Below are 22,451 nucleotides of genomic sequence, written 5' to 3'. Positions count from 1 at the left end.
AAGATTTTATTTATTTATTTTGACAGACAGAGATCACAAGTAGGCAGAGAAGCAGAGAGAGAGAGAGAGGGAGGAGGAAGCAGGCTCCCTGCTGAGCAGAGAGCCCAATGTGGGGCTCGATCCCAGGATCCTGGGATCATGACCTGAGCCGAAGGCAGAGGCTTTGACCCACTGAGCCACCCAGGCGCCCCAGCAGTATCTTTTCTTGCTAAGATTGTATCACCTGCTAAATTTACACAAATATAACCCAAAATGCAGGGTTCCCTAATAATCACCTGGTGCTTCTAGGCTCACATCTCAATAGATACATTTCAAAACACATATAATTTTCCTATCAATGGATAATAACTTAGAACACATTGACTCAACTCTAATGCTCTGTTTGGGGTTGGGAAGTGTGATCTCCCTAACAACACCAAGTGCTGAACATTCTTTTCAAGATCTCTGTCAAATATACAATAAGAAATAGAATAACTGTTCTTGACTTCACAATTGCTAGTCAGAATAATCTGGGAGCATTTGCCCTTTCCTCAGTGACCAGAGCTGCCAACCTTCAAATTATTTATTTTGATACTGGTTCTTAGACTAATAGGTGAAGAAAATAGAAGCATGTCATTACAGCAGGTACATTGGGTACTTCCCGACAAAATATAAAAATCAAAGAGAGTAAATATAGCTTGTATGAACATTCTTTCAGGCCACCTGCCTAATTCTAAATAGATGTAAAGAGCCAAAAACAGCTAATGCAAAGAGAAGTGTGATTGCCTGAACAACAAAATCCCTTTCCCTAGAAACAATTCTCCCCTCTTCATTGTCACACACAGACTCACAGTGACTCCCAACCAAACATGGAGGTAGAGGTGGTCTAATTCTTACCTGGATGATGATTCCAGAAAACCAGGATCGAAACCGTGTTTGGAAATTGCAATTCCAGGACTCGTGATTCTCTTGGTGATTTATATTTGCTACAAGGTACAATCTTTTACCTGAGAATGGGTGGGGGAAAAAAGTAGAGCAAAAATAAAGTACATACTAACAACAACGAGAAAACCCCATGTGGAAACGATTTAAAACAATACCATTTAAAGTCGCCCCAAAGAGAATGATACTTAGGTATAAATCTAACGAAACATGCACAGAACCTATATTCTTGTAAGTCACGAAATGCAGATGGAAGAAATTAAAGTCCTAAATAAATAGAGAGATATATCATGTTTGTGGGATTTGAAGATTCAACGTAGTGAAGATGCCAATCTCCCCCCACCTCCAAATTGATCTGCAGGTTTGATCAAATTCCCAAGTCCCAGCCAGGTTTTTTGTAGAAACAGATAAGCTTATTCGAAAGTGTGTATGAAAAGGTGCAGGACCTATAATAGCTAAAGCAATTTTGATAAAGAAAAGTAAAGTGAAAGTAATCGCTCTTATGTCCAGGATTATTATACAGATACAGTAATCAAGACAGTGTGGAATGGGAAGAGGCACCCACTTACAGATCCCTGCGTCAAGACTCAGGGATCCAGGAGAGGACCGACACTGACATGCCCAGTTGACTTTTAAGGAAGGAGCAAAAGCAATTCAGAAGAGTCTTTCAACAGAAGCTGCTGGAGCAACTGGACATCCATAGCTTAAAAAAAAAAAAAGAAAGAAAAAAATCTCAACCTGAACTTCATACCTTATACAAAAATTAACTCAAAGTCAATCATGGGTTTAAAGGTAAAATATAAAACTATGACATAAAAAAAAAAAGTAGGACAACTTTTTTAGGACCTAGAACAAGATGAAGAGTTTTGTTGTTGTTGTTGTTGTTGTTGTTTTTAAGATTTTATTTATTTATTTGACAGACAGAGATCACAAGTAGGCAGACAGGCAGGATGAGAGAGGAGGAAGCAGGCTCACCACAGAGCAGAGAGCCGAATGCAGGGTTTGATCCTAGGACCCTGGGATCATGACCTGAGCTGAAGGCTGAGGCTTTAACCCACTGAGCCACCCAGGCACCCCAAGACGAAGAGTTCTTAGACGTAACACAAACCATAAAAGGAAAAGTTGATTAGTCAGACCTCATCAACATTACAATGTTTTCTCTGTGAAAGGCCTGCTTGACGGCTGAACGAGGACACAAGCCACAGGCTGAGACAAAACACGTGCAAGCCACATATTTAGCAAAGGACTCATTTCAGAACAAGTAAAGAGGGGCATCTGGGGCAGTTAAGCCTCTGCCTTTGGCTCAGGTCATGATTTCAGGGTCCTGGGATTGAGCCCCACATTGGGCTCTTTGCTCAGCAGGGACCCTGCTTCTCCTTCTCTCTCTGCCTCCCCTACTGCTTGTGCTCTTTTTTTTTTTTTTTAAAGATTTCATTTACTTATTTGACAGAGAGAGAGAGATCACAAGTAGGCAGAGAGGCAGGCAGAGAGAGGGGGGAAGCAGGCTGTCCGCTGAGCAGAGAGCCCGATTCGGGGCTCGATCCCAGGACCCTGGGATCATGACCTGAGCTGAAGGCAGAGGCTTAACCTACTAAGCCACCCAGGTGCCCCTTGTGCTCTCTTTCTGTCAAATAAATAAAATCTTACAAAAAAAAAAAGAATGCATAAAGAACTCTCAACACTTGATGGTAAAAGAAAACAACCAATTAGAAAATGAGCAAGAGACATGAGCTTACTTTTTTACATGAAGAGGATATACAGATGGCAAGTCAGCACATGGAAAGGTGTTCAACATCCTCAGCCATAGGGGAAATGAAAACTAAAACTGCAAGTAGCTACAGCTACACACCTACCAAAATGGCTAAAATACAAAATAGTGACAACACCCAAAGCCGGTTGAGGATGCAGAGAAACTGGATCACTCATTCTTTGTTAGCACCAACGCAAAATCGTGTAGCCATTCTGGAGACATTCCAGCAGTTTCTTACAAAACTAAGTTGTCAAAGAAGTCAGCACTTGTACCCTGGGATATTTATCCCAGAGAAATGAAAACTTGTGTTCAGGCAAAAATCTATATACAAATGTTCGTAGCATCTTTATTCATAATAGCCCCCCACTGGAAAATTTCAGCCGCCACTCCGAAAAGGAACCTGCAAAACGTGGAGTATCTCAACAGAATTATGCTGAGGGGGAAAGCCTATCGCAAAAAGGTATTTATCGGATAATTCCATTTACATAACATAATAAGAAGAGTAGGGAAACAGAACAGATGACTGGTTACTAGAGGCTGAACTGAAGGAAGTGGCTGGGTGTGATGCCAGGGGTCCTTGTGATTGAACTGTTCTGCGTCTTCCCTGTGGGGGCAGTCGCACGCATCTACACACATGATAAAATTGCAGGAAAGCCGAACACAGCCTCCAGTACTGTTTCTCAGCTGCGATATCGTACTGCAGTTTGGCAAGATGTTACTCCTGGTTTAAAAAACCTGCAAGAAACACGTCGAGATTAATATGGCATCAGGGCACCAAGTCTTCGGTCCCTGTTTCTCTATGGCCACTCCCTCTGCTCACTCTCAGCCCTGAGGAGTTGATATTGACTCTTCCAGACCCGCTGCTGTGTCTCCTGGGTCCTCCCGTCACCTAGGACGCTTGCATCCCTTTCCTCTTTCAGAAACATGCACCTCCTGTTCCAGTACCATCAACCCCTGGTAGCCGCCACCAGCCCTTTCCTGAACTCTTCATGCAAGCTCGCCACGGTTGCTCATGCTTCACTCTCGCCCCGACTAAATGCCATCTTCTGCCCAGCACAGGACATGCATGGGGACAACCCCCCAAACCGGGTTCCCTTTCCGCTCTGGGTTGGTCCATCACCCCTTAGCTCCGCCCAGCAGGTGCCCTATGGTCTGCCACTGTCCCCTTCCTCAGCCTCACCGCCCGCCCCCCCAGCCACTCCTGCTTTCTTTCCATTTCTCAAACACAGAAAGCTTGTTTCTACTAGAATACCTCTGCCTGAGCTGTCTCCTCTGCCTGGAATTTTTTTCTTCAAATCTTTGCACGACTGACTCCTGCCTAACCTCCAGTTCTGAACTCAAATCCCATGCCCTCACAGTGATCTTCCTTGGTCACTGGATCTGAAGCAGCTCTTAGGTTATCTGTTGGTAAACACCCAATTTTTGCTTGTTTTTTGGCCCTTACTTTTCTCTCTGCCTCCCCATGACAGTTGAACTCTGTCAGCTTATCTGCGCTCTCAGTGCTGTGTTCCTGCTGCTCATGGCAGTGCCAGGCACGTAACTCAGTAATGCCCACTGAGTAAATAGAAGGGAGCTCTGACTGTCTCTCTCCTCCCCAATTCAGTGTCGGTTACTTCCTCCCCTGTGTGGGCACCTGTCTTTTCCACGATCTTACTGGTCCTGCAGTCACACACGTGCCTGTTTACAAGAACTTGGGGGAAGGAACTGTACATTCAGAGCTGCATTCCCAGGCCCTTTCACTGTAGAAGGCATGGGTTAATATTTGATGAATGAATGACTTCACCCTCTTTGCAGGGGTTGACACCAGGTGGTCATATCACCAACAATCCATTTACAGCCATTTACAAGGCCAGTGGTGATGGATATTGAACGTGTCTTATGTGGGGCATATGGGTCAGGCACAGGAGACCTGACACTTCCTTCTCGTTAAAGTACACAATTCGGCAGGGTCAGGAAGCTTCTGGCCAAAGACCTGTTTTACAAAAAACACACTAAAAAAGGAGCAAAGCTGCACACCCAAAGCACAGTTGTATCATCTAGAAATATTTTGAATTGAAACACTCTTCCAAAAGGCGTATCATCTAAAGCAGCAGAGAAAGGAAAGCCCCATAAAAACAATACAACAAATTTCACTCAAATTAAAATCAATGGTTTACATAAGGGATGTTCCTGTGGACTCTGGGGTCTACCAAGTCTCTAGGAGGGAACCAAAGTGGATGAGGGAAACTCACAGAATAAAGTCATCTTAAAAGCAGACGTGGCTTTTAAAAATCTGTGCTGTTATAGGATCATGCTAATACTCTTTTTTAAAGATTTTATTTATTTATTTGACAGAGAGAAATCACAAGTAGGCAGAGAGGCAGGCAGAGAGAGAGGAGGAAGCAGGCTCCCTGCTGAGCAGAAAGCCTGATGTGGGGCTCAAACCCAGGACCTGGGATCATGACCTGAGCCGAAGGCAGCAGCTTAACCCACTGAGCCACCCAGGCGCCCCATGCTAATACTCTTAAAAATGCTTTAAAACAATCCCCCAATTCATCTCAAGTTTATCGTTATTGTGGCTTTTCTTGTGTTACAAAAATGTGTAATTAGATACAAGCAAAACTGAGCTACCAAAAAAAAAAAAAAAAAAAAAAAAGACAAGCCAAATAGGCAATAAAAAGAAAACCTCTGGAATGAGGTACCTAAAATGTCTAATCTTTGTGGCTATTGCATAACATCCTCTATCCACGTGTCTTAACTAGTTTTCAATGGGCTGGAAACTTAACCTCCAGAAAGAAGACTTTCTCTTTGCTGCTTCCCACCCAGTCCACACCTGCTGGCCATGCTGCACCCAGCCACACCAGCCGCAGGGGCCAGTGCCATTGTTCAATTCATTCACAAGCCTCTTGATCCTGGGATACAAAGTTTTGCCAGCAGGACCACGACAAGAACAAAGTGATACACCTAATTCCCTGGGACCCAATGTCCTCAAAATGGCTTTTAACTATTTTTCAAGGAGGATGTTAGTGGATTTTCTTTTCCCTTTGAGTTATTCTGACAAAGAACAGAATAAAGAATTAGAAACTAAGATCCATTGAAGGGAACATAAAACAGGTGTCTGGGCAACAACGCTAACCCACCAGGAGCCAGCAGGTAAGACCAAAATCCCATCAAACGCTTCTCCATGAGAGCCATAGGATATGGGGCTGAGTATTTTTACCCAGAAATAAGCAGCTCTATAACTGTTCATAAGACTGTAGGAATACAGTGTGGGAGGCAATGCTTACCACTGGCAACTCTCTGAAACCTTGTGAACTGGAGGTCAGGAGAGAGCCTGGGTGTTGTAAGGCTAATGAACTAGAATGGGTTGGGCCGGGGCGTGAAAGATGGAAGATGAACACTGGGGAGCTCAAACAGGGAAATGCAGAGACAACAGAAAGAGAAAACCCTAAGGGCAAGCGACCACTATCACTCTTTGTCTTTTCCTGAACATGGGGACTGGTGCCTGGAAACAAGCATTGAGTGGGAATCTGGTTTTGTCCGTATCACTGGTCAGCTGTTCTGCCTATCAGTGAGTCACCAGTCCTCTCTAAACAGCCATTGCTTCCCTTAGAAACATTGGCTCAGACTCTCCCGTTGATCCTGTAAGCTCTTAAATTCTTCAGTGAGTTGAGTTCAGATAATTCAGAATTGTCAGTTTTAACCGGACAGTCTTTCCCAGATACATACTTGTTTAGTGAATTACTCATTTGTCTAGAGTGTATAAAAGGAGTTATTTTTATTTGATCTGAATTGAAGATCTTGTTCTTATTAATTTGATGTAAACAATGTGTGAATTTATTTCAAATAAATTTCTTTTCCTGATGAGAGGTTAAGGAGGTGATGCTAGAATTTTAATTTAAATTAATAGAGGCATATAGACCCAAATTTTATTCTTAAAAATTAGGCCAGGCCTAAAAAAATTTAGACTCTGAACAAGTAAAAACTGGAAAGAGCCATGAGGATGATAATGAAGATATAGTAATATAGAGAGCACACACATAATAAAATTTAATTCTGACGACAATCCTAAAAGATCAACACTATCATTTTTCAAATGAAGAAACTTTCAAGGAAATGAAATAAGCTACCAAAGGGGCAGGGCTTTCTGAGGAGTGGAGCTGGAAATACAATCCAGATTTGAGGGATTCTACAGCCCACACTCTTAGTGGGCTTGCTGCAAACACCAGCAGTCATGGGAACACTGGGTTGCTGGACAAACAAGGGTAAATGGCAGTTGAGATGAGCAGATGTCTTTGTATATTTTAGCAGTAACATTGTCCATTCTTTCTGGATAAGGAGAACCAATTTATCGAGATCTATCTGAAGGACACCTAAACCTTTTCTGGACTTGAGCAATGTCCGTGCTCTACCCCTTTAAAAGTAGCAGAGAGAAGTAAATACCAGCCTCTTTCTAAACTGGGGACAGGACCATGTCTCATCTGCACCTGGGCTTGTCCACCCCTTTTCTCACTTGTACCTTCTCTTCCTCCTCCCACAGCGTCTCAACCCACATGCAACACGGTGAAGGTCGGATGCTTTCACTGAGGAAACCTCCCATCTCGTTTCTTCATCCATGCGATCCTGGTGTCCTGTATGAGATCTTGGAATGATCATCAACAGAGTGGTGGAATACAACCCCGCAGGACTAGATTGCTCATACCACATCACTTGAGCAACTGGATAATATTTGGTGAGTGGCTGATGGCTAAAGCGGCTCTGGGAGGGAAGCAGCCACATCATCACCAGGAAACGAGTCATAGGGACCCAATTTTATCACCCTTGGGAGATGAGTCAAAGGAATTCAATTTAGGATAACGTATGTATTTAGTTCACTTGTTTAATTGCTCAAAGGGGCGGTGGGGGGAACAGTGCCTCTAGGCACTGATTTGCTGCTATGGATTCAGAGGAAGTCCTTATTTGCACAGCTTACCCATATATAGGGGTTCTGTTTTTTCAATTTTTTATTGGGATATAAATACCATAAAATATACCTTTTGAAAAGTCAATGGTTTTTAGTATATTCATAAAATTCATTATTTTATGTCAGAACATTTTTATCACACCAAAGAGAAACTCCACCCATTAGTGGTCATTTCCTATTCCCGTTCCTCCCTTCTCCCAGCCCTGCTAACCCTAGTCTACTCTCTGTCTCTATGGATTTGCCTGTTCCGAACACTTCATCTAAATGAATCATAGGGGCGCCTGGGTGGCTCGGTGGTTTAAAGCCTCTGCCTTCAGCTCAGGTCATGATCCCGGGGTCCTAGGATCAAGCCCCACATCAGGCTCTCTGCTCAGCAGGGAGCCTGCCTCCCTTTCTCTCTCTGTCGGTCAAATAAATAAATAAAATCTTTAAAAATAAAGTAAATCATAAATAGGTGACCTTTTGTATCTGCCTTATTTCATGTAGCATGATGTTTCCAAAGATCCATCCATGTTACAGCACAGATCAGTACTTCATTCCTTCCTATGGCTGAAAAATATTCCACTGTCTGGTTATTCCATGTTTTATTTATCCGTTTCTCAGTTGATGGACATTTGGGCAGGGCCTACTTTCTGGTTTCTATGAATAATGCTGCTACGAACATTCATGTACAAGTTTTTGTGTAGACAGGTTTTCGGTTCTCTTGGGTATATACCGAGCAGTGGAATTGCTGGGTCATACGGTAACCATGCCAAACTTTCCTGAGGAACTGTTAAACTGTCTTCCAAAGCTACTGCATCATTTTAAATTCCCGCCAGCAGTGTGTGAGGGCTCTGCTTTCTCCACCTCCTTGATAACACTTGCTGCTGTTCATCTTTTATTATCAGAGCCAGCCCAGTAAATGGGAAGTGGCGTCTCACTGTGGGTTTGATTTGTATATCCCTGATGACTGATGACGTTGAACATTTTTTCCAAGAGCTTATTGGCCATTTGTATATATTCACTGGAGAAACGTCGGCTCAGATCTTTTGCCCATTTTTTAGCTGGGTTGTCTTTTTTTTTTTTTTTTTTTAAGATTTTATTTATTTATTTGACAGAGAAAGAGATCACAAGTAGCCAGAGAGGCAGGCAGAGAGAGAGGAGGAAGCAGGCTCCCTGCTGAGCAGAGAGCCCAATGCAGGGCTCCATCACAGGACCCTGAGATCATGACCTGAGCCGAAGGCAGAGGATTTAACCCACTGATCCACCCAGGTGTCCCTGGGTTGTCTTTCCTACTGTTGAGTTTTAAGAGTTGCTCCAGTTTAAAGTACAAAAAGGAATGTGGCACACATTATGTTATACCAAGCTTGAAATACAAGTTTAGAATTCATATATAAGCTTATTTTTGTTCTTTCAAGCTCAATAATTTTTTTTAAAATAAATTGACACTTAGGGAATTCAGTTCTGGCCATAGTTATCATAAAAAGAAAGGCTCTACGAACTCTTCAATATAAGTGCCAAATATACTTAAATTTTATTACAGGAAACTAAGTAATTTCTCAATGGACATGATATCCAGTCACCTGTTCAGCTCTTCACATGTAAACTGGCCACATACCTTTTTCCAATGATAAGCAATTGAAAAAATTCAGTTATATCAGCCTGAACAAAGCAGGTTATATACATATATTGAAGCGTGTCATTAAATATTGGGAAAACAAGACTTTAAAGACCTAAATTGTATTCCAAAAGAGATATGCAATAATTTACTAAACATTCCAGTTTGCATTAGTAAAAATATCTTAATAAATATCCTTATACATAAATCTGTGTGTACATATGGTGTTACCTTTAGAAAGAGTTCCAGGAACAGACTTTTCCTGGGATTGATCTATATATGAGTCTTGCTTCTTATTACCAAACGGCCTCCCAAGACATTTTACTAAGTTTACACTCTGACATCAGGTTGTGAATGTTCATTTTGCTCGATCTTTACTGATGGGGAATTTTTAAGTAGTTTTTAGTATTATTATAAGCAGAAGTTGGTATCTCACTGTCTAAATTGTATTTAAACTGCTAGAGAAGCTATTTTCTCAAGTCTTTTTGCTGGTTCTAGTTCCTTTTGTCGGGGGGCGGGATTTGCCTATTCACATCCTTAGTATGTTTCTTAATTGTTTAGTAAAGGAACATTTTTCCTATTTGGAATATATTCATCCTCCAATATCCATTCTAGAGATTAACTTATGGAACTGCAGTCAAGCAAAGATTCTGAGAGTTGGTTCCTAATTAGAGAACACGAACAGCCTCCAGGTTCACTGGGGTAGTGGGCGGTGTAGCCTGCTGGCCCTGCTTTGTAAGTCACGTGTCACTTGCACACAGTGCAGCTGGCCCATTTCCATATCGCTGCTTTTGTTCTGCTGAGGCAGTGCCCAATGGTTGGGACAGAGACCACACGGCCTGCAAAGTCTAAATATGTATTATCTGGTCATTTTAAGGGTGCAGACCCCTAACCTACAGAACTAGTAAAGAAATTTATGGCCTGACTAAAAAATTATCCTCGTCATTAAAAATCACTTTATTACTGCTGATGGAAGAGTACATTTCAATTATTAAAATGTAAAAGTAGATAGAATATTTCCATAATTGTATGCCCGAAAAACCCCAATTATAATTGGGGAACTCGACATCAACATGTGGATATTGTTGATGTCGGGGTAATGAGGTTATTCTTTGGAGGGGAGGGGCTCTTTTAAAGTTTTCTTCAATGAACAGATTTTACTTTTGTAAAAATGCAAATAACAGATCTATGAAATAACTGCTTTTACCTGTTCAAAGGTAAATGGTTGGGGTACAAGAAAATAAATGTGAAATCATTTCTTCGAAATCATCATGGGAACCACTGCCCCTCCTCAGCCAGTGTCCAGCGCCCGGGCAGCCCCTAGGCCAGCAGGGGAGGGGCCCTCCTCCTTTCCGTCACTGCTCTTCTGTGCCAACTGCTCCAGTGTGCACTGCCACAGTTCAGCGGTCACTACCAAGAAACACCTCTGGCATCCTTAGCTGCTTCAGGACTGTCATCTGCAGAGCCTCCTTTGCTTGTCTTCAGTGAGCTGTGACCTTGAAGCCTATTTCCTTTGAACTCCCCTCTTCCGCATCGCCCTCTGAAGAGAAAGGCTTACCTCTTCCAGGCACACCCTCCTTTTACAGCCTCACCTAATGCCTTTATGTGTTAGTACTGGATATGTCTTTACTAATATGTCTTTACTAATTCTTTTTTCAACAAATAAAATACCCTCTGCACTGACTCCTGATTCCTAAGAAACATTTAAAACTGAGTCAAAGGGAACTGAATCCAAATGTGCTTTTACATAATGTCTTTTGGTTTTTCTTAATCTACCTTAAGATTCTCTAAGGCAATTTTAGCAAAAAAAAATTTGTAAGATTTAAAAAGCTAGATGCAAAACTTATTTCTCTAACACAGGACCCAAAGCGGTACATCTCGATCTCTTCAATGTGTACAAATCACCCGAGATTTACTAAAATGCAGACACTGACTTATTACCGGGGGGGATGAGATTCTGCATGGTTAACACACTCCCAGGCAACATCCAGGCCACAGAGCCCCAGGCCACACTCTCGAGTAGCAAATAACCATGATCGTCTTTAATGCAACAGCTACAATACAGATGTAGAGAAATCCAAATTATTACTACCTTGCAAAGATAAGTATTTGCAACAAGTATTTCTATACACACACATATACATTATCCTTTCGCCTAATGCTCCAATGCCCTGGGGAAAAATTGGCCCAAGTGCTTCTAACAGCTGCTTTTCTGTCATTATGCAGCACCCACAACACAAACTCTTCATCCTGCTTCCCTCCGCTTCTGCTCATCCTTACCACTGTCTTAAATCCTACTCTTTCAAGGCTACCACTGCTTTGTCAAGTCTACATCAGGCAGGGTTGAGATTTTCCCATTCTCCAGAGCTCCCTTTCCCTGCCCTTGATTTGCACCAATGCATCCATCAGTCTTCCCCCACCCCCACCCCCCAGGTCTAGGGGGTCCGTTCCTTCAGGTGACAGTAAAGTGGTTCTGAGCACCTGCTTCGAGTGAGAGCTGCAGTCAGAGGTCAGTGCTAGCACCCACTTTACCTGAGCAATTAAATCACCATCTCTAAGCTTGTCTTGCCTGGTAAAATTCAAGTAATTCCTACATATAAGGTTGTGAGGATTATTGGAAATAATATTTAAAAATTATTTTGCAAAGTAGCATCAAAATGACACTAAATGGGAACTAATATTATGACAAGGACATAAAGCATTTAATTTCTTTTACATGGTTCTCAAACATCACTTAAAAATTCAAAATTGTTATGCATTTTTAAATGTTAGGCATTTTAAAGGTATTATTCTTAATATCATTAATTAATAACATTTTAATTAAATATCTTAATTAACACTTAAGATATTATTTCTAAATAGGAGAAACTCAAAATATTGGAAGTTTCTGAGTGGCCCGGGACTTGCAAGTTTCTCTGTTCTGAAATTCCCAGTTTATTTAGGATGCTGGGTATCTTTATCTGGAAGTCATGGCAATTCCTCACTTCTTTGAGAGAGCTACCCAAATATGTATAGTAACTGAAAATAAGGCTTGAGGGGGAACCGTACTGTTCCAAAATCATAACTATGTCTATAAATACACACTATCCTTCTGTGATAATTTCATGGAAATGTAGTCTGAAATGTTATTTATAACCACAAAAATTTTAATATTTAAAGTTCTTCTAGGATTACAGAGAATTTTCTTTCAAAACTTGAACATTATTGCAGAAGCACATACGGCAGAGATGACACTTGAAGACAGAAATGATCAAGAAACTTGTAGAACTGGTAAAAACTCAAGGACCATCAAATTCCATGCACAATAATAAAAAAAAAATAAACACCTACAGCCAAACCCCATAGTGAAACTGATAGATCCTGCAAAAGAGCCACTTTACTAGTTCTTTACTAGTTCTGTAGATCTGCACTCTTTTTTCTTAAAATGACCAGATAGTACATCCTGCAAAATAGCCATTTCTGCATGTAGCAAATTCAGGGAAGGGAGAAAAGATGAGTTCATGGGCCTGCATAATGGCCAGTTCAACTAGTGGATCAGAAAAAGCAATCTTTTTTTTTTTTTTTTTTTTAAGAGATTTATTTGAGAGAGAGCGCATGAGCAGGAAGGAGGGGGAGAGAAGTAGGCTCCCCGCTGAGCAGGGAGCCAGATACAGGCTGGATCCCAGAGTCCTGGGATCATGACCTGAGCCAAAGGCAGGCACTTAACCACATGAGCTGCGCAGGCACCCTAAAAATAATCCGTTCCAGATTAAAAAAGAAAAAAAATTATGAAACTAGAAGGAATCTCAGCAGTTTTCTAGATACGAAATCCCATTACAGATGAGGTTATTTATCCTAAATGACATCATTAGCATTAGAAACGTTCTCCTTTGTATGTGTAATCCCCAAATACAGAATGTGAACAAAGATATAAATTTAGGTGACCTAATTAACATTTTTACATTAACTTTAAAAACAATCCACAAATAAGAAAATGCAACTAACTAGGAAATCATGGGAAAAATCAACTTCAGTAATCAAAGAAAGGAAAATAAAATGAGGCATTATTTCATATCCCTTAAATTAGCAATCATTAAAAAGAATTCCCTCTGGCAACTGGATATAAGGTAAAAATGGGCCACATGCCTTTTAGGTATTCTGTAAAAATTAAATCAACCCCTTTAAATAGCAATTTAGTTGAGAGGATAAAATGTTAATCCTTATACACCACTGTGTGATTTTATAAGAATTTATTCCAAGACCTAACACAAATGAAAGGTATACACAGCAAAATACTCAATTAACATTAAATTATGAATAATAAGTAACAAAGAGATACACTGTTCACTCAACAATTCTAAGAAAATCTAATGACAAACCCTAAGTGTATAAAGGGGTAGGTAAAAATTCTGATGCTGAAAAATTAGAAGCAATCTCAATGTTCACCATAAGGAGGCAAACACCACGTAACAAACAAACGTTTGAAACTGAAAGAAACCCAAGGTATATTGAAGAAAAGGTTACAAAATAGTGAGCACAGCATGGTTCCACTCTGGAAGAGGTCTTTATATTTACTTATACATGGGACAGAATCCAGAAGTACTTACAATAGATCTACACAAGAGTATAGTTTTTTTTTTAAAGAAACTAATTTTCTCGATTTTCAGATTCTTTACAATAATATTATTTTTACAAGCAGAAACAATAGTAAATGCATTTCCAGTTTGGAAGAACATAGTCATGTGGGGAAAGTATCTTAAAAATTAACTGGTTATGATCACAATGCAAAATCTGCTACGGGAAAGGAGCAAATACGAAGGGGAAAAACAGCCAGAACTAGATCACTTAGGATAAGAAGGCTGTTTTTTTACTTCCATTAATATTTGTGAAATAGGTTGTTTTTTCAAAAACAAAACAAAACAAAACCCACTCTTACTGGAACTACTGGAACTAGAAGTTTCAAAGTATGAATATAGAAAAGGATGAATTTTAAAGTCAGAATTCTACTCCTGCCACTTACTAAATAACTATAATCTTGGCCAAATATAAATACCTAAATGTCAACTTTTCTGTCACAAATACTGCCTGGAAACAGTTGTTGTGACTATTAAATAATAGCAATTCCATGAGATACAGGTCACAAAACTGGTAATTAACAAATACTAAACTCTAAACTGTATGAATTCCAAAGGCTAAACACTATCTAATTTAAACACGTATTCTAATGGCTGAGGGGAATCCTACTTCACCATTTGGAAGAGGTGTCATTTTGAAGTTGAGGAACTGAAAGGATCGAAATTACAGGCCTGAAGGCCAGTTAACAGCAGAACTTAAGATTTGAATGCAGGAAATTTGACTGTTTTCTTTTTCCAGAGTCCCAATCAAGTTCAGTAAAAATTGTTAGCATACACTTTAACGTGGGGAAAGAAAAGGAAAAAAAGAATTTTCATCTTTTCTCATTAAATGAGACTAAAATAATTTTCCTATAAAATGAGACTAAAATAGTTTTCCCCCAGGAGAAGGGAGGTGACACTGGTGGTCATGGTGGAAATAAGGATTCTAAAGAAAGTACGTTTTCATCTGGGTTCTGGTGATGGTTATTAATGGAAATAAACAGAAATGTACAGAATAATCAGGATGGATACAAATAATAGTGACAGCTACCACAAAGACAAAAACATTAAAAAATGTTTTGTAATGTAAAAAGACAAAAAGTGAGAAACTTTATTACGGTATAATTAATGGAATAGAAAAGATTAAGTTGGAAGTAGATGCATGAGCTGCTTTACAAAAAATACTGTTACGTGACAATTAAAGAGGCTATTCTCAAATGGTACACAAATTGAGGAGTCTTTATTTTGAAAAAATTCTTCCAACAATATTTTACAATGAACAAAAACTCAACCAAATTTATCTACTATACTAAAAGGTTTTAAGAGATAAATACTGAAATCAGCCAGCAGGTTTTCATCCCAATTCCTAAAACCACCTCCTGCATTAAGACCGGTCTTCATAAATGTTGGCATGTTAAACATATCTTCCAAGACATGTCTTGCTAGCTAAAAAGCTCTCCTCCTTTCTTTCAGACTTCTCAATAAGTCCTCTCTCCCTACACTTAGCCTGAAGGTGCTACAGTACTTTCGCTATCAGCTAGTAGGGCTGACATTGGTCCTCCTAAAGAAACTTCAGGAAGCACATCCTGTCTTGACTAAGACAGGTAATAGTAAATGCACACTAAGAAATTCTCTAGAAACAGCATCCGTCTAAAGAATGAATGCGTCAACCAAGAAATTAAAGAAGAATTGAAAAAATTCATGGAAACAAGTGATAATGAAAACACAATGGTTCAAAATCTGTGGGACACAACAAAGGCAGTCCTGAGAGGAAAATATATAGCGGTACAAGCCTTTCTCAAGAAACAAGAAAGGACTCAGGTACACAACCTAACCCTACACCTAAAGGAGCTGGAGAAAGAACAAGAAAGAAACCCTAAACCTAGCAGGAGAAGAGAAATCATAAAGATCAGAGCAGAAATCAATGAAATAAAAACAAAAAAAACAATAGAACAAATCAACGAAACTAGGAGCTGGTTCTTTGAAATAATTAATAAGATTGATAAACCCCTGGCCAGACTTATCAAAAAGAAAAGAGAAAGGACACAAATAAATAAAATCATGAATGAAAGAGGAGAGATCACAACGAACACCAAAGAAATACAGACAATTATAAGAATATACTATGAGAAACTCTACGCCAACAAATTTGACAATCTGGAAGAAATGGATGCATTCCTAGAGACATATAAACTACCACAACTGAACCAGGAAGAAATAGAAAACCTGAACAGACCCATAACCAGTAAGGAGATTGAAACAGTCATCAAAAATCTCCAAACAAACAAAAGCCCAGGGCCAGATGGCTTCCCGGGGGAATTCTAACAAACATTTAAGGAAGAACTAATTCCTATTCTCCTGAAACTATTCCAAAAAATAGAAATGGAAGGAAAACTTCCAAACTCATTTTACGAGGCCAGCATCACCTTGATCCCAAAACCAGACAAGGATCCCATCAAAAAAGAGAACTATAGACCAATATCCTTGATGAATACAGATGCAAAAATTCTCACCAAAATACTAGCCAATAGGATCCAACAGTACATTAAAAGGATTATTCACCACGACCAAGTGGGATTTATTCCAGGGCTGCAAGGTTGGTTCAACATCCGCAAATCAATCAATGTGATACAACACATTAATAAAAGAAAGAACAAGAACCATATGATACTCTCCATAGATGCTGAAAAAGCATTTGACAAAGTACAGCATCCCTTCCTGATCAAAACTCTTCAAAGTGTAGGGATAGACAGCACATACCTCAATATTATCAAAGCCATCTATGAAAAACCCACCGCAAATATCATTCTCAATGGAGAAAAACTGAAAGCTTTTCCGCTAAGGTCAGGAACACGGCAGGGATGTCCATTATCACCACTGCTATTCAACATAGTACTAGAAGTCCTAGCCTCAGCAATCAGACAACAAAAGGAAATTAAAGGCATCTTAATCAGCAAAGAAGTCGTCAAACTATCACTCTTCGCAGATGATACGATACTATATGTGGAAAACCGAAAAGACTCCACTCCAAAACTGCTAAAACTTGTACAGGAATTCAGTAAAGTGTCAGGATATAAAATCAATGCACAGAAATCAGTTGCATTTCTCTACACCAACAAGAAGACAGAAGAAAGAGAAATTAAGGAGTCCATCCCATTTACAATTGCACCCAAAACTATAAGATACCTAGGAATAAACCTAACCAAAGAGACTAAGAATCTATACACAGAAAACTCTAAAGTACTCATGAAAGAAACTGAGGAAGACACAAAGAAATGGAAAAATGTTCCATGCTCCTGGATCGGAAGAACAAATATTGTGAAAATGTCTATGCTACCTAAAGCAATCTACACATTTAATGCAATTCCTATCAAAGTACTATCCATTTTTTTCAAAGAAATGGAACAAATAATCCTAAAATTTATATGGAACCAGAAAAGACCTCGAATAGCCAAAGCAATATTGAAAAAGAAAGCCAAAGTTGGTGGCATCACAATCCCGGACTTCAAGCTCTATTACAAAGCTGTCATCATCAAGAAAGCATGGTACTGGCACAAAAACAGACACAGAGATCAATAGAACAGAATAGAGAGCCCAGAAATAGACCCTCAACTCTATGGTCAACTAATTTTTGACAAAGTAGGAAGGAATGTCCAATGGGAAAAAGATAGCCTCTTCAACAAATGGTGCTGGGAAAATTGGACAGCCACATGCAGAAAAATGAAATTGGACCATTTCCTTACACCACACACGAAAATAGACTCAAAATGGATGAAGGACCTCACTGTGAGAAAGGAATCCATCAAAATCCTTGAGGAGAACACAGGCAGCAACCTCTTCGTCCTCAGCCGCAGCAACATCCTCCTAGGAACATCGCCAAAGGCAAGGGAAGCAAGGGCAAAAATGAACTATTGGGATTTCATCAAGATCAAAAGCTTTTGCACAGCAAAGGAAACAGTTAACAAAACCAAAAGACAACTGACAGAATGGGAGAAGGTATTTGCAAATGACATATCAGATAAAGGGCTAGTGTCCAAAATCTATAAAGAACTTAGCAAACTCAACACCCAAAGACCAAATAATCCAATCAAGAAAAGGGCAGAGGACATGAACAGACATTTCTGCAAAGAAGACATCCAGATGGCCAACAGACACATGAAAAAGTGCTCCATAGCACTCGGCATCAGGGAAATACAAATCAAAACCACAATGAGATATCACCTCACACCAGTCAGAATGGCTAAAATTAACAAGTCAGGAAATGACAGATGCTGGCGAGGATGCGAAGAAAGGGGAACCCTCCTACACTGTTGGTGGGAATGCAAGCTGGTGCAACCACTCTGGAAAACAGCATGGAGGTTCCTCAAAATGTTGAAAATAGAACTACCCTATGACCCAGCAATTGCACTGCTGGGTATTTACCCTAAAGATACAAACGTAGTGATCCGAAGGGGCACGTGCACCCGAATGTTTATAGCAGCAATGTCTACAACAGCCAAACTATGGAAAGAACCTAGATGTCCATCTACAGACGAATGGATAAAGAAGATGTGGTATATATACACAATGGAATACTATGCAGCCATCAAAAGAAATGAAATCTTGCCATTTGCGACGACATGGATGGAACTAGAGGGTATCATGCTTAGCGAAATGAGTCAATCGAAGAAAGACAACTATCATATGATCTCCCTGATATGAGGGAGAGGAGATGCAACATGGGGGGTTAAGGGGGTAGGAGAAGAGTAAATGAAACAAGATGGGATTGGGAGGGAGACAAGCCATAAGTGACTCTTAATCTCACAAAACAAACTGAGGGTTGATGGGGGGAGGGGGGTTGGGGGGGTGGGGTTATGGACATTGGGGAGGGTATGTGGTATGGTGAGTGCTGTGAAGTGTGTAAACCTGGCGATTCACAGACCTGTACCCCTGGGGACAAAAATATATGTTTATAAAAAATAAAATTAAAAAAAAATTCTCTAGTCTTTTGAGGAGTAAGAATCAGAACTTTAAGTTATTATCCAAGTCTTTTCTAAGGCAAAGAGAACTAACTTTGAAGAATAAAATACATGGTTGTGCCAGTATAGTTTACTGTAGTAAATCTATACCTTTTCTTTTTAAATATAAGGCATATTCTAAATGTTGATAAGGAAAGGTGCAACACCAACAAGCAGTAATAGAAAATTACCCCAAAGAGCACTTTTAGAAACTTCCAGAGTCATGGGTAGAGACAGTGGGAAAATTAAAGTGCAAAATGGGTATGAACTTGCACAAACTTTCAATGACTGACTGAAAATCTTCAAAGTTTAATTACAAAGCATAGAATTTTTCAAATATCTTCAGATAGTCAATTTGAAAGATTCCCCTGCCTCCGTCACTGGAAGAATTTCCTAAATGGAAGCGTAAGAAAATAAACAGCTGGTGAGCCTCAAAATTGAGTGAGGTCTGTCTGATTGAGTTTCCAGTCAGGCAGGGTCAAGACTTATCTTCATATATGTGTAAGGATGTTCTCAATTTTAATAATGGTTTTAGTAGAAAAATCTATACAAATACTCTTCCAAAGGGACACCATATAATGAAATCCTGTAGCCATTAAAATAATGAGTTAGAGCTGGATGTGCTAATATATAAAGATAACCAATTAAATAAAAAGAACCAAGTTACAAAACTGTACATTTAAAATAAGGGATGACAGGAAGAGGAGTATATATGGATACAGAGACATAGGAAATAAATGATAACATTTCTGAAAGACTATACAAGAATACAAGAAACTATATTCCCCTGGGGTGTGGGAATGAAGTCACAGGAAGGAGACAAGATTTAATTTTTCACTTTATACCCTTTATGTATCACATAATTTAAAACGTAAGCATGTATTATTTTATAACACATAAAAAAACCTGATTGTACTTACAGCATTCGAGGAAACATTGACTGTATAATGTCAGTTTACAATCCTTTGCTGCCTTTTATTTAATGGTCATTTAGTCAAAATTAGAAGGCTACTTGGGTGCATGCTTCCTCTCTCTCTCTCCACTCAAGATTTAGGGAAAATATTGAGAATTTAGAGTTTAAATCTTAACTCGCAATGATTAAACTGTGGCTTGGATGACACCTAGTCAAGATTCCAGAGAACCAATGACAAAATAAACTTAAATGAGAATTTTAATCACTAATTTAAATATTTTATCCAAGATCACTTTTCATTTTTACAAGAGACTGAGTCACAACATTTCTCTTTTCATTAAACTCCACAGCCCTCTGAGTTGGACAAGCACAGATTTCAAAAATACATTTAAATACATGTTGAATTCTTATGCAGGACCACAACAAAAGCAGAATACATAGATGTCACAAATTTGAAAAGAAACACACTCTTAGCAAAAGTCTTCACTGGAAAATAATATCATAAATTCAAATCCTTCAGGACTCCAAAATCAGAACAAGAAGGCTGCATAAGAACTCCCTTACCTAGACATGGGATTTGCCAACTTCAAGGTCTTAAAATATATTTCAATGTTTGAGGCTAAGAAAATTAGGAGTAGGAGGCCAGTGGCCGTCTTAAGCATGCTTGCTTTAAAACTACGCAAAATCCAAGTTTGTGAAACACTGTGCTGGTCAAACAAAAAACTGAAGACAGAATTCAGAGGACATGTCATGACAGTACAAGCCTTACCATTAGCATAATAACTGGACTTTTTAACACCTGGGTTCACAATACTTGAGTCTTTCCAGATTAATATCTCCATATTCCATCCACTTATACAAGTGAATTAGTGTCCAAATGCTTGCTGAATTAACAATATAAAACAAAAGGCTCTTCAAATATTGGATACCATCACCAATAAATTTAATGAACGAGCCATGGAACTGGGAGTGTTGTGCTGCAGTTGGCCTGCACAGGCTTGGGAGCCTGGTGCACATCTCTTTCTAATTCCAAATTTAATGACATCATATTGATAGGTGACATCAGCCATTGTGAGAGTATATGCACCACAAATATCAGTAAACAGTACAAAACAGGGCACTTTTTCATGAGAGAAAAAGTCTCATCAGCATAACACTAAGAACTACATCTTGATCATTATACTCACTTGTTCAAATATACAATGCAAGCTTTTAATTAATGACATTACAATGTTCTAAAATATACAAGGAAATATTTAGCTAATGAGGATGAATTTCATATAACAGGCTAACTTAACACAAATTTTAATAACAGCATCCTTTGGAAAGTAAATTTTAAAATCACCTAGAACACAAACATATCAATAAAATATGGAATGTTTCTCAAAAATAGGAATCATTGTAATACTTCAGATATTTCTTTAGTAAAATAAGCTCCACTAATTACCCATTAACTTGAAAAGTTTAAATAAAAACCTAGTGAATAAACTGTACTGATTTAATCAATTATGAATGGAACTCAAATAACTAAGTTTTATTAGGTACACAGGATACAGAAATTAGAATTTTCAAAGACTTTTTAAAGGGCTACTCACACATAAATGTGACAGCCCTTTAATCCAACAATGAAATACTTGCTCCCTAGAGCAAAAGCTCTGTCACTAGCTTAACTTCTCTGTGCCTTGCCTTCTCTCATCCTTAAAGTATGCATCCACTTTAAGGATTATATAATACATGAAAAGCACTTAGCAAGTTTCTCATACATTTAAAGGGCTTAATAAACCCACACCCCATAATACCACCACATTACTTTGAAGTCATTACTTTTTTTTAAAAAAAACGTATCTTCACAATGGTCTCTTAGAGATTTTCTGAGGCAAGTCTGACACTGTCGGTGGAGACCAAAGATGAGGTGAGTCATTCTAACACAAACTCAGTGAAGGAGAACAAACACATGAACGAAGAAGGCCCAAGAAGCAAAGCACAAGGATGGCCTGGGGATGGAAACGGAGTATTAGCTCAGAAAAGCGTATTTTACAATATGCCAACAACGGCAGCAACAAAGCCAGAGTCTGTGGTAACTAATTATTGTGAACTATCTTTTAAAGTCACTTAAAAAGAACTCTGAAACATTTTGTTTAAATGAGAAGCAACAGCAACTGCTCTCTTTATAGATGAACAAGGTATAAAAAGCCACTGGTAGAAAAACCATAGCAAACCTCTTTCTAAAAAAGCAGCAAACACATTCCTTTAATTGTAATAGCAGACTTCCTGGAGGGTAATGATTTCTGTTACAGGAATCCACTTTTCATTAAAAAAATTCTTTAATTATAGCTAAAATTATTAGCTGTAAACATGAGAGATAAACTATTCACTTTGAACTTTTCAAAAAATACAAAGCATTTTTTCATTTTTAAAATAGCTATTTGATAGCTATTAAACAATGACACAATTTCAAAGTGGTCGGAATAGTAATGATTCCAAAATAAACATCAATAACATGAGTCAGAAATTGTAATATCCTTGAAGGACATATTCACCAATGTCGTCATCATTAAAACAATTTTAAATAAAAATAGGAGAAAGTCTAGAAAACAATATTAAAAATATTTGCAGTTTCAACTCAACTTTCCACTTTTCCCACCAAGCAAAGAAAACCACTGGCAAGTTCAAGGAGCAGTATAAACATACTACATAGTTTTTTTTTTTAACATAGCCTACAACCACACACTGTTATTC

The sequence above is a fragment of the Lutra lutra genome, chromosome 3, assembly GCF_902655055.1.
Source record: "Lutra lutra chromosome 3, mLutLut1.2, whole genome shotgun sequence".
In the NCBI taxonomy this organism is placed as follows: Eukaryota; Metazoa; Chordata; class Mammalia; order Carnivora; family Mustelidae; genus Lutra; species Lutra lutra.
This window is presented reverse-complemented; position numbering follows the sequence as displayed.